Source organism: Protopterus annectens, chromosome 7.part0, assembly GCF_019279795.1.
Source record: "Protopterus annectens isolate FY-2018-M chromosome 7.part0, PAN1.0, whole genome shotgun sequence".
NCBI classification, from domain to species: domain Eukaryota; kingdom Metazoa; phylum Chordata; order Ceratodontiformes; family Protopteridae; genus Protopterus; species Protopterus annectens.
This window is the reverse complement of record NC_056739.1, coordinates 1,525,124,912-1,525,142,833: the sequence shown is the minus strand read 5'-3', so window position 1 is coordinate 1,525,142,833 and position 17,922 is coordinate 1,525,124,912.

Genomic DNA, 17,922 nt, shown 5'->3' with positions numbered 1-17,922 from the left:
ATAACTTAAATGGAGAAGAGATAGAAAAAGTAGTTAGACAGATTGTAGGGCCAGATTGGTACATGATTAGTGGGAACTGGAATCCCCGTGACGCTGCACAAAGACCCCTCCCACATAGCAGCGCAGAATTAGACACCAGAGTAAAAGGTCTTACAGACCGCATCTCTGAAAAATGGAAACCTAGGGCAGACTGGACTTGCATTAATCAATGCATCCAACAAGAAGGTGAAACAACTGACCGGTACTATGCCAGATTATTAGAGTGTTTTAATAACCACTGTGGAATGCAGGTTCCTGAAGATCAAACACAAGATTCCCCATATGAACAGCAGTTAAAGAATGCATTTTTAAAGGGCAGTATTGCACCTATAAGCAGTTTTATTACAAAACATATGGTAGACCATCGTACAAGCAGGTTACAATCATTACTTGAATATGCTAGGCATGCCGAAAGGCATTTTAATAGCAAAAAGAAAAAGAAAGCTCAAGTATTTTCTGTAGAAGATGGAGCAGAAGTTTATGTAGTACAGTCCAGGAAAAGGGGCAAGAAAAACGCACAGAGAAACAAACAATCTGATCAACGATCAGAGGACTTTGAAGGGCGAAAGAAAAGGGGAGAATGTTTTAAATGCGGTAAAAAGGGACATTTGGCAAGGGATTGCAAGAAAAACAAGAAGGCAACAACGGAAGACAAGGAGGGTGAGGACTGACTATATGGTAGTAGGACTCACTAGAAGAACTAGCGAAGAAAGGACAAATGAGAATGTGATAGAGGGAGTAGAGGAAGTGCAGGAAGTTAGTAACGATGAAGAAAATTAAATATTGGACCTAGCTTTATTGAGCTTGGAGCTCTATTTAGCAGACATGAAACAAGAAGTTATACTCTTGGTAGAAGGGAGGGAAGCCAAATTCTTGTGTGACTCAGGGGCATCACAAACCCTGATAAATCCCTCCAAACTGCCAGAAAACACAGAGTCACCTGATTACATACTGGTAATGGACAACTGTATCGGGAGCCTCTCTCCCGTAACATTGCAATAACTGATCCAGTTTCAGGATTGACACAGAAAAGCAAAATTGTTGTTTCTGCAAAATGCCCAGTAAACCTCTTGGGCAGAGACCTCATGCAGCTATTTGGTATAGCAGTAGTCCCAACCATGCAGGGTATGGAAGCACAGCGACAAATTAATACCTTTGCAGTGCAATCGGAGGGTGAAATGTTTTATTGGTACAGCCAGGACTTGGTTACACCTGGTCCAGGGACTGTGACCAAAGAGTTAATGAATGTAGCCATCAGCAAGTTCCCCTCCCTTGACATTGATAAGCAACACCTGTTGCACTGTACCCTGTATTATTCTAACACACCAGGACCTGATAAAGAATATGAGCAAGAATTATTTAAGAATCATGCAAACAGATTGGTATTGCGTAACCTGTACTGGGACACAGAAGGGAACAGTGTAGCCAACTGTTCATTGCCCCAGGAGTTCTTTGCATTTTATAAATCTAATTGATTACCACCAAAAACAGAAATATAGAATGGGCAGACTTAGGAAAAAAAGTCACGACATGGGAGAAACATACAGAACTAGAACTGTCAGAACAGGGAATACAAATACAGAAGTTGAATTGTATAACTCAGACCAACCCAGCTGTGTACTTGCAGTCTAGCGAGGACAGCTGATTGACACTCCTGTTAAAGGAGGAAGAAAATGCCTTACAAAATATACCAGAGACCCTCTGGTCAACAGGAAAATCAGATGTAGGACTCATTCGTACAGCGGGACCAGTTACTATCATGCCAAAGTCAGCATTCAGACCACAAAAAGACAGTATCCCTTAAGAAAAGATGCAGTGGCAGGGATAAAACCTATTATAGCAGCCTTACTTAAAGGAGGGATACTAGTAGAGTCTCCCGATTCACCATGTAACACACCCTTATTTCCAGTTAAAAAGGCCAATGGAGAATGGCGTAAGGTCCAAGATTTACAAGCTGTAAATGATGCAGTAATACCAAGAGCACCTACGGTGCCAGACCCACACACCCTGTTCAATGATTTGAAACCTCAACAGAAGTATTTTTCTGTGGTAGACATCAGCAATACGTTCTTTTCGGTACCGATACACCCTGATAGCCAGTATTGGTTTGCATTCACATTTCAGGGGTAAAGGTATACATATACGCGACTACCACAGGGATATTGTGAAAGTCCAACAATATTCTCACAAGAAATGGCAAGCAACTTGGCGGGATTCACCCCACCAAGAGGCAGTCAGATTTTGCTTTATGTTGATGACATCTTGCTGGCAGCCCCCACCCAGCAGGAATGTAGAGAAGATACCATAGCATTTCTACAATTTTTAGCCGCTGAAGGACATAAGGTAAATAAAAGTAAACTTCATCTTTGGAAAAAAAAGTCAAATACCTGGGATATGTAATATCCAAGGAAGGTAGAACATTAGATGAGGACAGAAAAATAGCAATTTTGCAAGCACCAAAACCCATTATCAAGAAGGAAATGATGTCCTTCCTGGGTACAACCAATTTTTGCCGGAGCTGGATTCCAAACTATGCCTTGGAATCTGCACCTCTGACTGACCTTATATATAAAAAGCCTATGGCAGCGCAGGATTTGTTACAATGGACACCAGAGGCAGAATCTGCCTTCTGTAAACTAAAGCAGTTAATAGCATCCTCATTAGTTCTGGGATTGCCAAACTACCATAAACGTTTTTTCCAAACTGTAGATTGTAAGCAGGGTTACATGACATCGGTATTAACACAACAGCATGGCGATAAGCAACGCCACATTGCTTACTATTCATCACAACTAGACCCAGTGGCACGATCCTTACCCCACTGTGTACAAGCAGTAGTTGCAGCTGCAATGTCAGTACAGGCTTCAGCCTCAGTAGTTTTGTTCCACCCTCTCACTTTGGGAGTACCTCATGCAGTCGCAATTATTTTACTACAAGAAAAGGTGGCATATCTTTCCCCTGCTAGGCATCTTTCCTGTATGACTATATTGTTGAGCCAACCTCATATGACAATTGAGTGCTGCATGACTTTAAACCCTTCTACTTTGCTCCTGACCCCTGCAGATGGCACACCACACTGCTGCCTGCAGGTAATTGAGCAAAAGACACTACCTAGAAAAGATCTCATGGATGTCCCCTTGGATGATGCCGAGGTGACATACTACGTGGATGGTTCATGCAAAAGGGGTCCTGCAGGACAGAACCTAGTAGGATATGCAGTTGTTTCTGATACTGGGATTATGGAAGCAAAACATTTACCACACAACTTATCTGCACAGGCAGCAGAATTGATTGCCCTGACATGGGCATGCACCTTAGCAAAGGGTAAATGTGTAAACATTTTTACTGATAGCCAGTACGCTTTTTCTACTGTACATGTTTTTGCGCAACAGTGGAAAAACCAGGGAATGATAACATCTACTGGCAAACCTATAAATCATGCACAGTTTATTTTAGATCTTTTAGAATCTATTCAGTTACCTCAGAAAGTAGACATTTGTAAATGCACAGCTCACACCAAGCAACAAGATAGGATTTCAAAAGGTAATGCGAGAGCTGATACAGCTGCAAAACAAGCAGCCACAGAAGTATTTCTTTTAAATGAGGAATTACAACCCTCTGAGATTTTAGATTTAGATATGTTAAAAACAATGCAGACACTGACTGCGCAAGCTGAAAAACAACGATGGATAAAACGAGGAACAATCCTCGAAAAGGGGTTGTACATCTCTAGAGAAGGAAAACCGATACTACCCTCTAATTTGTTTCGATATGCAGCTTTGTTGAGCCATGGGCAGTGCCATGTCTCAACAGGGGGGATGGTACAGCTGGTGAACCAGGTGTTCACAACGTATGGATTTACAAACTACTCTAAAAAATGTTTTTTGATATGTCAGATTTGTAACAAACATCATGCACAGGGGATGATAAAGCCCAAGCAAGGGTGTTTCCCTACACCACCATATCCGTTTCACACTATCTGTATGGATTTCATAGAATTGAGCAAATGTGAAAATAAGAATTATTGTCTTGTCATTGTAGATATGTTTTCCAGATGGGTGGAAGCCTTTCCAACCAAAAATCCAGATGCAGCTGCGGTGGCAAAGGTACTTGTCAAGGAAATCATTCCTAGGTTTGGTATTCCGGAAAGGATCTACAGTGACAATGGTACACACTTTGTAAATCAAACCATACAGCAGTTGAGTAAGCATTTTGGTATTTCTTTAAAAAGTCATTGTGCATACCATCCACAATCTGCAGGGCTAGTTGAAAGGCATAATGGTATACTAAAAAACAAATTGAGAAAATTAATAGCTGAGACAGGAAAAAAATGGTTATACTGTTTGCCCCTGGCACTGTTGAGTATGAGAACTGTCCCTACAGAAAAAAGGATTGACTCCTTTTGAAAAATTATTTGGAATGGCTTATTATACACCCCAGTGGAAACTTCACATGTCATCAGACCAGGAAGCTGATTTCACACTAGCTGAATATATGAAAAAGTTGTTGAGTTCTAAACATTTGCTGCAGTCAAATTCTGTTTCAGATAGAAAACAAACCGATACATCAGAAGTGGCAGTGACACCCGGAGATTGAGTGTGGATCAAAAACATCAAGAGGAAGAATTGGTCATCACCAAGGTGGGAAGGTCCCTACCAGGTGCTTCTTTCAATACCCACTGCAGTTAAGATAGCAGAACGAGCTTCATGGATACATCTGATGCACTGCAAGCTGGTTAAGAACTTTGAGTTGGACAAAAATCTTACCTCTCCATCGGGGCCCTCAGCACAAAGTCTGGCTACAAATGGGGGTCAGATCAATAGGACTGATCCGTCTCAACCCCAGTGAAGAAACCAACAGTGCTGAAGGTCATATTAGGGCAGAGAGTAAAAGCACGTGTCCAAGATGATGGAATCCAGTAAGATCCAAATACACCGACTTGGAAGAGTCACAGAAAACAGGAATGCAAATGCAGAGCAACCGTTTCCTCAAAAGTATTGCATAATCATCCTGTTGACTGTACTAGTGACAATAATCTTTTTGTTGTGGCCATTCCTTTTCCCAGTCACACAAATTGAACTAAACAAGTGTGCAGAGTGGCACCCGAACTTTAACACTTACCAGGCAATCAAATATGTGTATGCTGAGACCGTCAATGTTTCAAATCGCTGGATTTGCACAGCTTTGCCAACAGCATATGGGGGGTTACTGTTAACTTCAGTTCCCCTAGGAGCCAGCAAGACCTGGGAAAACTTAATTTATGATAAATCAGATGTCACATCACAAGATAAAGTAGCATTGCACTTGTCTGTTCGACAGAAGGGAACTGTGTGTTTTTACAAGAATGATACAGTTCAGGTGGGTTGGAGCAATTGCAATGTGACTGTTCCCTAGATGCTACACTAAACCTGATAACATTGGATCCTACTGCAACACAAGCTATGATTCATTTGTTGAACTGATGCATAGGACAATTGGTGAAGTAAAACATAATGCTGACCTCTATAGACAACTGTCTATAATCGACAAAAAAAATGTTTCATGCAGAGCCAGGGCATAGTAAAGTTACTACCAAAATAGAAGATTGTTACTTTGTATGTGGTAGAAAAGCATATAAATGGTTACCTGAGAATTGGTCCGGCAGTTGTTTTTTGGGGTACCTGGTTCCGGCCATACAACACACAGCAGTTTTACCTCAAGGGAAAATTTGGAATGTTCGAGAAATCAAGAAGCCTGTCAATCCAGTGGGGCAAATCAATGCACGCTGGAAAAATCATCATGCTGTGGGCTTAGGGAAAAATGAACTGTCACATATGGACTTGAGTGATACTGTTATATCGTGGGCAGGTGTAGTGCCAGCATATGGAGCAACAAAATCAATCTGGGAACTGAGAAAATTGTCTAAGCTTCTCGAAATAATGAGCAATGCAACCTTTTCTGCCCTAGAACTAGTGACTGATGAACTGACTGCCATGAGAACAGTGGTGCTTCAAAATCGCATGGCTCTTGACTTTACCCTAGTGGCGAGAGGAGGTATGTGCGCTTTAATCCAGGAGGAGTGCTGTTCGTATATTCCTGACCACAAACACGAGATAGACAACCATCTTGAGGTAATTCAGCAGGTATCAGCCATGACCAAACCAGGACCAAATCCATTGACGGACTTTTTCCAGAAATTGTTTGGGGGTGGGACAGTATCCTGATGAACATTCTGATTGCCATCTGTGTAGGAATATTCCTACTGGTGGTATGTGTGTGCTGCTGCATCCCCTGTATAAAAAGACTGATTAAAGACTTTATAGACATTTCAGTTTCAGAAACCTTATACCAAGGTGCTGAACTTGAAGAATTGCTAAAAAACTGAAAATGCTTTCATAAGTTTAAACTGAATGACTCTCTTAACTGCAAATCCTGAGTAGGAAGAGGTTAGGGGAAGAAAAAACTGTTTATGCTTATCTTGAAAGTAGAATAAATGTATTAAAAAGGGGGAAATGTTAGAAAAATGTGTAATAGTAATATGCATGCTTAGTGCATTTGAGGTTTAAAATGGTTAATACATTTATTCTGTTCATAATGCATGAATCTGCACAGCTATTAGAAACTTAACAAAAAGCATTTCATTTCTGCTAATGTCATGAAAATAACAAGAGACATTTCATTTCTGCTAATGTCATGAAACATAACAAAGAGATATTCATTTCTGCTTATGCTATGAGAAAGTATGCAACTGCAAGAAGCATTGATAAAGAAAACAATAGATGCTTGAAAGTTTAAACCATAGTCAGCATTACTTGTACTAAAGCTAGAAATGTACCTTGAATCTAGACAAAATGTAACACATGTATTAGAACAGTACAATTGAAGAATTGAAAAGTTAAAATGGGCTAAAATAAGCCCAAGACCAGTTTTTTTTTCTCAAAATGTTTTGCAAAACAGCAGATAATCTAACTTAGTCAGCAATAAGGCTAGTAACATTTCCTGTAGAACATACAGAAAGCTGTGTCTAACTACGTCAGCAATAGAATAGTAAAATTTTCTGTGTGACAGGAAGAGAACTGTATAAGAATAACATACTAATCACCAGTAATTCAGACAAACCTTGTGCCTACATGCTTTGTCTCCTTGCTGCAAGTAATAAAGGGTGCCTTGCTTGAACCTAACATGAATTGGTCTTTGAAGTTTTTTCCTTTGACAGATATGAATCTTAATATTTTCATTACTGTTATGAGGAATAGGGGAATAATTTAGTAGAGCTATTGATTACTAATGATAAGTCATATTACAAACAAAGAATAAGCACATTAAATGCTATGGCTTTTCTTACTTCTGCTATTAGCAAACAAGATATTTTGTTGGCTGTTTTCAGTTGGTTTAGTACCCTTTGGGATTATATTAGTGGGGGGGGCAAAAAGATAGAGTTTAGTCAATAATAACACCAAAGAATTTTAGGCCATTTACTGTAGGGAAATTGGTGCCATTTAGAATCTTTTATAGTGAGAGAGTTGTGACATCATGATGTTTTCTTTTTGGGCTGTTCTAAGAAACACAGCATTAGTTTTTTGATTATCTATAGCTAGATTATTGAATTATAGCCGGTTCCACAGAATTTTGAAGTGATCTGATGCTGATTTTGGAGTGAGAAGCAGTTTTTGTAAGGGCTAGTAAGGGCAATATCATCGGCATATAAAAGGGTGTAAAGATGATGTAAATATGTCAGAAGGTCATTACAAATACAGAAAATAGAATGGGATCAAGAACTGAGATTTGAAGTACGCCTTTCGAAATATATTAGTATGGCTAGTGGCAGAGGGATGAGAGAATGAAGATACCATGAATGTCTTACTAAACAATATTACACCAGAGGCTTACATTTTCTCATAATCCCTAAGCACTAAGTTTCATAATCATTAAATGGTGACTGACATTATTGAAGGCTTTTTTCAGATCTATAAAGGCAGCACGTGTGAGTAATTTATTTTCCGTACTGGAAATATTTTTTTTCTGTGAGTATAATGAAGAGATGGCAATACAGTTTGGGATAAAAACAAGTTTATTGGATACAGTGTTATATGTTTCACAGTATTCAAAGATTTGTTGGTAGATAAGCTTTCCAAATATCTTGGCTAGTGGGCAAATATTAGAGACAGGCTTAAAATCATTTGATGTGGCTGGATTGGTGACTTTATGGATGATAAAGCAATGTATATATGTGTGCAGAATAATACCAAAAGTGAGAGATAGTTTTAATTATAAAAGTTAGAGATTTATATCAGAGATATAACATAGTTGTTTTGGATGAATGACTTGAAAATATGTCTTGTATGGGTAATGCAGATGATCAAGGTATTCTGTAACTTTTTTGGATGACATTGATTTGAATTAAAAAATGCTGTTTATTAATAATGTTGTCTAGAGGACTAGCTCCTGGAGTGTTGCAAATCTTAAAAAAACATTTGAAAAGAGGTATGAGGAAGAGAGGTTAAGCTTTACTAGCTATGAGAAATAAGATGTAAGGGGCATTTTGAATATGATTTTAATTTTAAAATAATTTTACTACAGGAGATATGTTTAATAGTTTCCAAAAATATTTTGGTCACTTCAGAAAAGTAAGTTGAGTGTGCCTTAAGTTGAAGACTTTTATTTCATTAGTTTTAACTATGGGATTATTTGCTTTTAATTGCTGGTAATGATTATAGGCATTGGAGTACTATAGGTTGATTTGCCAAAGTTCCCATGCAAGATCTTTGCCTTTCATTAAACTGCACTACAGTGCTCTTCAGTGATACATGGAGTACTGTAAAATTTAAGCCGGATACTTTTTAAAGGGAAAATCTGTCTTGTAGAGAAGTTAGCAAGCTATATAACAAAGGCAAGAGCAGAGGTAAGGTTAGTACATTAATAAACTGGTGTACATTCAATGCATTCAAGTTCTTGTTGGACAGCATTCACTGATTCTTCTGTGATGGTTCCAGTTAGAAGTATGATGGGGTGATATTTTTGTGTTTAAAAGGTTGAATTGTAGAAAAATGAAGAATGATTGCTTAAGATAAATAATTAGGTATTAAGAAATCAGAGTCTGTTGGGAATGTTAGTAATTATAATGTATCAATTGACTACTTGCTTGTTTTGGGGTTGAGTGTAGTTCCATTGAAAATCAATATGGTGTAATTGTGCAAGGAGATAAAGTGATGATGGGTGAACTTCATTTTGTCATCCCAGTTAATATGAAATCACCAAGAATGCTAAGAGTATGTTATTTACAAATATCAAATATTTTTAGTAGTATATTCTGGGTTGTCAAGATATTTGATGGTGGTGGGACATACAAGCAATTAATATTTAAGTGTGGCTACTAAGATCAATGATTGAGACTTCAATGATGGCTCAGTTAGGGTCTTCATTGTTGCTGCAAGCACTTTTTGCATGTAAGATGGGTTAATCTTAGATTGCTTATGAACCAATGTTATGGTTCCACCACCTCTGTAATTACCGGGTCTGTTAGCCATGTAAATATTAAAGGCTTTAGCAATGGTAGGAAGGATCCAGAAATTATCCATGAACCATGCTTTAGTGATGGCTGTAATCTTGGGTTGCTATTGGTGTAGCCAACAATCTAAACCATTTATTGTTGATACTGGTTATATTTAGATGGCCATTGCTAAGATGTTTAGTGGGTATAGATTTGAAGGGGGGGGCAATGATTAGATTTTTTTGCTTAGAAAAGGAAATGTTGTAGATGGACAAGCAGGTTTATGGATTTGTAATAGTGTTGTTGTTGTTGTAAATTCATTAAGGAAAATGAGAAATGCATTATTATGTGTGCATTTGGCTGTAGAATATATTTTAATTGAGAGGCACACCAGAAAGGGATATTTATAACACGGTAATTATTTTTTACACAAGAAGCATCTTTATTGAATTATCACTTACGACATAGGCAACCATACTATTAATATAAACAAATAATATTGACATATTTTTATCACATATAATCTTCTATGCAGTTGTCAGTCAAACATTCCTGCCATCCCTTAAACCTCAATCATCCTCCAAAATATTATTCTGCATGTATGAATTGAGTATTGTGAAGAGGTAGCTAGAGAGCTGTCAGCAGTCCAGTTGAATGGAGATACTCATAAGAGAAGATATAAGATAAACAGCATGGATAAAAGATGTGATAAAGATATTTGATACTGGAAATGTCCTAAGATGATAAAAGATTTGATGAAGATGTTTGATATTTGAGATGTCATCAGATATGGAGATGGAGTATGTATTATCACTGATAACTAGCAAAGGAAGTAAATGTAGTAGCAATGTAAGTAGCTTTGCAGGATGTGGAAGAAGTATTAAACCTGTGTTAGGGTATGGTGTTGGTCAGGTTAGTTATTTGAGAGTGAAAGAAAACTAGCAGAGAGAAGATTTTATTTTATTTTATTTTTACATTTGTTAATTGGGTTAGTTTGACTGGGTCCAGAGAGCCCTTGTTCAGTGGAGACCCGAGGAGAAAAGCTCCAGGAAAGTAATTAAAAAAAGATAAGAAAAACCTAGCAATTCAAGCTGTAAGATACTTAGTACAAAAACAGAAAGAAATATACAATACGAATATATACAAGACAAAAGTACAGTATTTTGAGAATGCAGTAAGAATATGTTAGAGCAATATGGTTAGAATTAAGTTATTTACAAAGACTGTAGCAATGCTTAAAATAAAAAAACATTCAGAGTAACATCATGGCATAGTACAACAAAGATACATTTTATAGTATAGGTACTAACTGCAGATAGAATAATATATGCAGACAGTTTAGGTAGATACCAGGCAGATGTGTTAATTGAGAGAAGAAGAAAGATTAATTAGGTAATTTTATGACAAGTACCAATATTTCAGTTTAGAGTGCTGCAGTGGTCATTAAAGTAGGTGAGAATGGCTGATAAAAGGTGACAGAATTCGTGGCTAGTTATATAAGCAGCAGGGCAAATAACATGATGGAATATAATGTATTTATTTATTAATTCATCCATTTTTTAACATTTGTTAAATTGTAGGTTCAGCCATATTCCAGGCCAAACATGCAAAGACAAACATACACATATCAAAATGAAAAACAGCTACTGAGAAGTACAACTACAATAATAAAATGACATGCATACAAAATTAATCAAGAGGTAAAGTCAATTTAAAAGTTAACAAAATGACAAAATTAGTAGTATTTATAATGTGCAAATGAAAACTAAAAAAATGCAACCTAGAGCTAAATTCACATGTTAAAACAGATTGAAATTGCAATTGAAATTGAAGGAAATGTTAGTTTGCTTTTATTTTTTGTATTACTGTATTGCCTTTCTATATTTTGAATACTGTAGTTTGTTTTCTTTACCTTGTGTTTTGCTTGCATTCTGTTTTAACAGCATATTAAAACTTCAAAAGAGACCACAGCTCTCTCTGTTCTGAGTCAGGCAGAAATAAGATCTGATTAATTAAGGACTCATTCATAAGACAGAAGAGGTCACTTAAGGTTACTCACTTGTTAACAGAGGGGGTGGAGCTAGGAACTAAAATTTCTATTTAAGGAGTAAACTAAAACATTTCAGAGCTTTACCAGAAAGGCTCATCCTGACTCTGCTACACTTTGCTGTGAATGAAAGGTTAGTTTGCTTTTATTTTTTGTATTACTGTATTGCCTTTCTATATTTTGAATACTGTAGTTTGTTTTCTTTACCTTGTGTTTTGCTTGCATTCTGTTTTAACAGCATATTAAAACTTCAAAAGAGACCACAGCTCTCTCTGTTCTGAGTCAGGCAGAATTTTACCACTGTCTTTCTAGTTGCCCGCCTCTTATGTTAATCTGACCATATATCTCATTTCTCTCTACTTTCACTGGCTTATGTGAGTAATCACAAAATCATCATTTTGAAATCCCACCTTCAATTATTTAAATTTATTGGCCATCCTACAGTATTTCATAGTACCAAAATACAAAAGTGACCACCCCTTTCAATCAATCTTGCTGTTTTAAAAATAGTAACTCTCCACTAAACCTTAACTTTTAAACAGGTAAAACTCAAGTTACCTACTTTCACATCTAACTTCTCTAGTGCACACTGCAGAGTGCATTCTTTTCAATCTTACCTTTAAGCATCCCTGTGACTAGCACTTTCTCTAATACCTGCTGGAAAGCACTAGGAAGCCTTAAACTCATACAAACACTGAACTCTCCTTGTTAACAAGAAGAAATTAATAGTAGGCACTAAACAGCCTATAATTGCAAAGTACCTTGCTAAGGAAACAGCTCCTATACTTTACAAAGAAAAAAAAAGCCCCAAACCAGGCATGTCCAAGGGTCAGCTTCCGGTGATTTCTCCTGTCCACCTGGTGAATCTGGGCATACTGGGGCAATGCAGCAATTGCCTCATGTACACAGACAACCCTCTCCTCCTACCACCCAACACTGCAACCTGTGAGAGATGCACTTACATAGCCAAAATGGAAGCAAAGCTCTCTCCACCCAAGATTGTGCTGGGAGAAGGTTAACACCCACACTACACCTCAAGCAACACATAGCCCTTCTAAACCCGCACCACCAACACCCACATATAGCAACACTAAATCCACATATGCAGAGGCCCTTAACTGTAACCTGCCCAAGCAACAAAGACCTCTGAAGCTGAAACGCAAACAAACACCAATCACAACCAATGTGTCACATAGTTCACAACACCTGTGTGCCACCCAGTAACAGCCCCTAAGGCAAGACAATGTACCTAACACTTTAGTCATAGGTGACTCTATAGTCCAGCACACTGATGTCTCTCTCACCAGGTTGAATAAGGAGAAAATTACAGTCAGCTGCCTGTCGGGTGCCAGGATCCACCACATAATGCATGCACTCAAGTCACTCCACAACAAGTACAAATATGACTCTGTCATTGTCCATGCTGGAGTGAATGACTTGAGACGTACCTCCCTGGACTACATGAAAAGAGACATGGAAGAGCTCTTGGATCATTTGGCCCAGGCAGGTATGACCCTAGCCCTGAGTAGCATCCTGCCTTTGCCCAGAATGATACCACAATATAAGGATAAAATGATTGACTTCAACAATTGGCTAAGCTTATGGTGTCATTTAAAGAGGATCCAGTATCTGTCTGCCTGGGATGACATGACTGACAGACCACGATGCTTTGCCAGAGATGGTCTGCACCTGTCGCCCCTGGGATTCAGGTTACTGGCTAAGGCTCTTGCCACCCCTATAGTGCCTTTTTTAGGCAAACTTCAAAGGACAAAACCACCACCGTAACAGGTACAAGCATGCAAAATCTGAAGGTAATGCTACTCAATGCTAGAAGTCTAAACCTCAAAATGCACTCTCTCGAGGCACTCCTAAAAATGGAGAACATTGATATCTGTGCAGTAACTGAGACCAGGTTCAAGGCTCCAGAGAGCACCCCTGCAATACCAGGCTACAACTCTTACCACACTTTTCGGCCACCAAACCAGGACCGAAACACTAAAGGTGGAGGAGTGTCAATATTCACCAAGGATATTCACACCATCAGGCTAGTTGGCCAACACAATGTGTCTGAAATTCTCCAAGTGCAACTAACACTAGGTAAGACTGCAATCCAAATTGTAGCTTGCTACAGATCCCCCACCATACCCCAAGATTCTCACTACACTTTTCTAAACATACTGGAAAATATTAAGATAGAATCAAACACCCTAATACTGGGTGATTTTAACTACCCTGCCATTAAATGGGAAAACTACTCATGTCCCAACACCTTTTAAGAACGGTTCTTGGAATTCATAAATTCCAATGCCCTGGATCAACTAATCCATAGTCCCACCAGGGGCTCCAATATCCTAGACCTGGTCATTACCAACATGGGAAATCAATGCTCCATACCTATGGTCACCTCGTTAGTCAGGTCTGACCATAAGCTAATCACCCTTAACATCCACATCCCCTCCCCCCAGTAAAGAAACCACCATAAAAAACTTCTCCAAAGCCAACTTCATGCTACGCAAGTCAGAAGTGACAAACTTCATGACACCCATGCAGACAGGAACTGAAAGTTCAACTGCTGAATCCTACACTAAGGCACTGTACGAGCACATCCACTCATGCATGAATCGTGCCATCCCAAATAGAACCAAAATGCTCTCATCCAAAAAAAGGAAGCCAATCTGGTGGTCCCCTGCCATAAACAAACTTTACAACAAAAGTAAGAAACTTTTGCAGAAAAGAGGAAAATCCCAGGATGCAAAAAACTCCCTTACTAGCCTCAGTAAGAAACTGAGATGCCTCATAAAATCCTCCAAAGCTAGTTACGAAAATAAAATTGCCAAAGATTCCAAAGACAACCACAAAGCATTCTATAACTATGTCAAGAATCTAAATGGCAATGCTCAGACCTGCTCTGAGCTAAAACAGAATGGCATTAAATATACTGATCCGAAGGATATTGCCAATATCCTGGCAGATCGATTCAGTGCCAACTTCACCCCCTCTCACCTCCTAAATGGCCCATCTCAATACCGGAAGATTGCCAAATTCCAGTAATAACGGCCACACAGGTACAAAACGCACTCTCTAAAGCCAAGAATACAGCATCCATGGGACCAGATGACATCTCGGCTGTGTACTACATGAACTACAATATGAACTGGCACCTCACCTAAGTGTCATGTTTAATCATAGCCTCACCTCAGGTTTCGTGCCCACTGAGTGGCGCAGAGCTACAGTTATCCCAATCCACAAGGGGGGATTCACCTTGGATCCCGGAAACTACCATCCCATCAGTCTGACAAGCCTTATCTGCAAGGCCATGGAGCGTATTATCATGGAACTTATAAACAAAGACATTGGCAACCTTCAAACACTGGACCCCACCCAGTTTGGGTTTGTGAAGGGCCGATCTTGTCTCCTGAACCTGATTGACTTCTTTTAATCAGTCTCCAGAGCCATGGACAAGGGTAAGGTGGTCCACACAGCCTATCTAGACCTTGCCAACGCCTTTGACACTATCCCCCACTCTGGAATCATAGATAAACTTACTAAGTTGGGCATTAATCCTTATGTCATCCAATGGGTTGCTAAATGGCTTACTGATAGAATCCACACTGTAAAAGTAGCCGACTCCAAATCCGGCTCCAGACAAGTGACAAGTGGAGTACCTCAGGGTTCAGTCCTGGGGCCGCTCTTGTTTGGGATCTACTTCTCTGAAGTACAGGTCAACACTAAGGGACTCTGGCTAACAAAGTTTGCAGATGACTGCAAACTGGGAGCCATTATTGAATCCCCAAATTATGTGGATACTCTACAAAAGGGCCTTACAGAAACAGATGCTTGGTGCCAGAGCCATGGGCTCAAGCTCAATGCCAAGAAATGTATTGTTATCCCCTTTGGGAAAAAACATGTATCCATGAATTACCATATAGGTGGCAGTACACTAAACACAGAAAGTGTGATAAGAGACTTAGGGACACAGGTGGACAGTGGTCTCACCTTCGATAACCACATTGCCACAACAGTCAGGAAATCCTTCTATGTGGCACACCTCATCATGAAGGGCTTTTCATCCAGAAAAAGGAGGTCATTGTCCCACTGTACTCATCCCTCATTAGACCCATTATAGAATACAATGCCCCATTTGGTATGTACCTCTCAAGACATCTGCAACAACTGGAAAGGCCTCAGAAATGCCTCACTAAAAGAATCGCAGGCCTAAAGCAGATGCCCTACGCTGACCACCTTAAAAACTCCAGCTATACTCTGTCATATCGTCTACTCAGAGGCGATCTCTGCTTAACATACAAGGCCATGTCAAACCCAGAGCTGTTGGACATGCTACACTTAAAGAAATCCCAATCCCTCAGAGCTACACGCTCCAGGGATCTAAACCCTGTCATCACAATAAACAAAACATGCTGGAGGGATATGTTCCTGACCCAGAGACTCCCCAGACTCTGAAATAGATTGCCCATACATGTCAAGCAGAGTGCCTCTTTGGACCTCTTTAAGAGGAACCTTGATGATTGGATGGGAGAAAGGAAATTCACCCCAGGGATCATGTCGGTCGCCCTGCTAGACAGGGGTCCAGGAAATTAAATAATGTGGGAAGAAATAGCCAGGGAATTGTTATGGCTAGGCTTGTATAGGCCCTAGGGCTGATAGCCTAGTACCAACCTATGAACCTATGAACCTATGAAACCAAGCAACTTATTAGAATTGTAAGATGGTTTGTGGTATTAGTCTGTTTGAATCCATTTATGTTTATTTCCTTTCATAAGGTGTAACTTAAGACATTTTTGAGTAATTAAAGCTGTTCACATCTTCATGTCTGTTCAGAGTTGCTATTCTGGCTTGCTATTGCCTCCCTGGAAAATGCCATTTCAATACCTTTCAACTATTTAGATTTTTACAGAATGTCTAGATGTGTGCCTCTTATTTGTGGTCTGTTTCTCATATAAGTTGTGATTTTTCTGGCAAAACATTGAGGAATGAACTCACTAAATAATGACATCTTTTTGGATTTCAGAGTTAATATCCTTCTATAAATGCATGCTAAGACCAAAATAATTATTCTAGCAACTTTCTAAGTTTATAAGAGTAATATTTCAAAATTGTATCTAATTTTGTACCTTTGCCCCTATTATTTTTAGCTTTATCCAGATTTCTTACACTCAGTGGTTGAGAGGTATGCTTCTTTCACAGGACTGTAACATGGCTGTTAAGAGGTAACAACATGCAACAACTTTGGAAATAAAGAGCTTATTCAGGTCAGAGGGCACAGGTCAGAATAGTTAATTGAGAACAGTACCAATAAACGATAAGAAGGATAGGATTCAAAAACTGGATAACTCTGAGTGTGACAATTCAATACAGGACATGGTAAAATAGTTAAGTGGGAGTAATAACAAAACAGTAAACATGTGAAGAAAATCTAAGTGCTGAATGCTGTAGTGTTGATGATAAACTGGGGGAGAATAGTAGATAGGTGATGACAAAATTTACTGTCAGATAGCAGTGCAGCAGCAGATTGCATGGTCGAATAGAATAGCTAATAAGTGACAGCACAGTAGAGCTGAATTGGTGTAATAATGTGTTCTACTTAACTTATAATTGGGTGCAAGAGAAATTAATAAGTTACACCGATTGTAGAAATGTTGGTATACTTGTAATTGTGCAGAAGAATGCAATTAAAACAAATTAAATTGTACACAGTGATATTGTTGGAAAGAAGAAGAAAATTAACATGGTTTCTATTCTTATTTGGATGCATCTGAAATCCCATACTTTAAGCAAGAAATAATGCTCAACAGGGTCTGTGTTATTGTAAAACTAATGCCTGCCCAGGGGTGTTTTGAGGCCCAATGTTGCAGGCAGGGGGCATTAGGTATAAATGGAGATGTTTTGCATCATTAATTTATCTTTTGAAGGTGAAAAGCCAAGGTACCGGATATGATGTGGCATGAATAAATTCCACTCCAGCAGAGTGTGGCATAGCTCTTAGTGTTGTTTCATTTATTTTGTTTGCTTGTTCTTGGTTTTGACCCAGATTACTTGGGTTCAAATAATTGCCAGAGTCCTAAAGAGCTGATGATGGAGGGAAGTGGAATGAAGACAATATCTGTTCATCTGTTTTGGGGGATGGTGAGGGACATGCTGAAAGCACACCTAGGACATGAACTCCAGTGGTTAGACCTTAGCCATAATACGGGCAGCTGCTGTACTGTTAGTTGGGCACAAAAGTGCACCACATCACTGTGTAGGTGCAAGCAGTGTCCTCAAAGCACCATTGAATGTACATTTATATAACATTGCCTGGCATGTCTGGGGATTCATAGGGCTCCTAGCCAGAATCAGATGGCTGCAG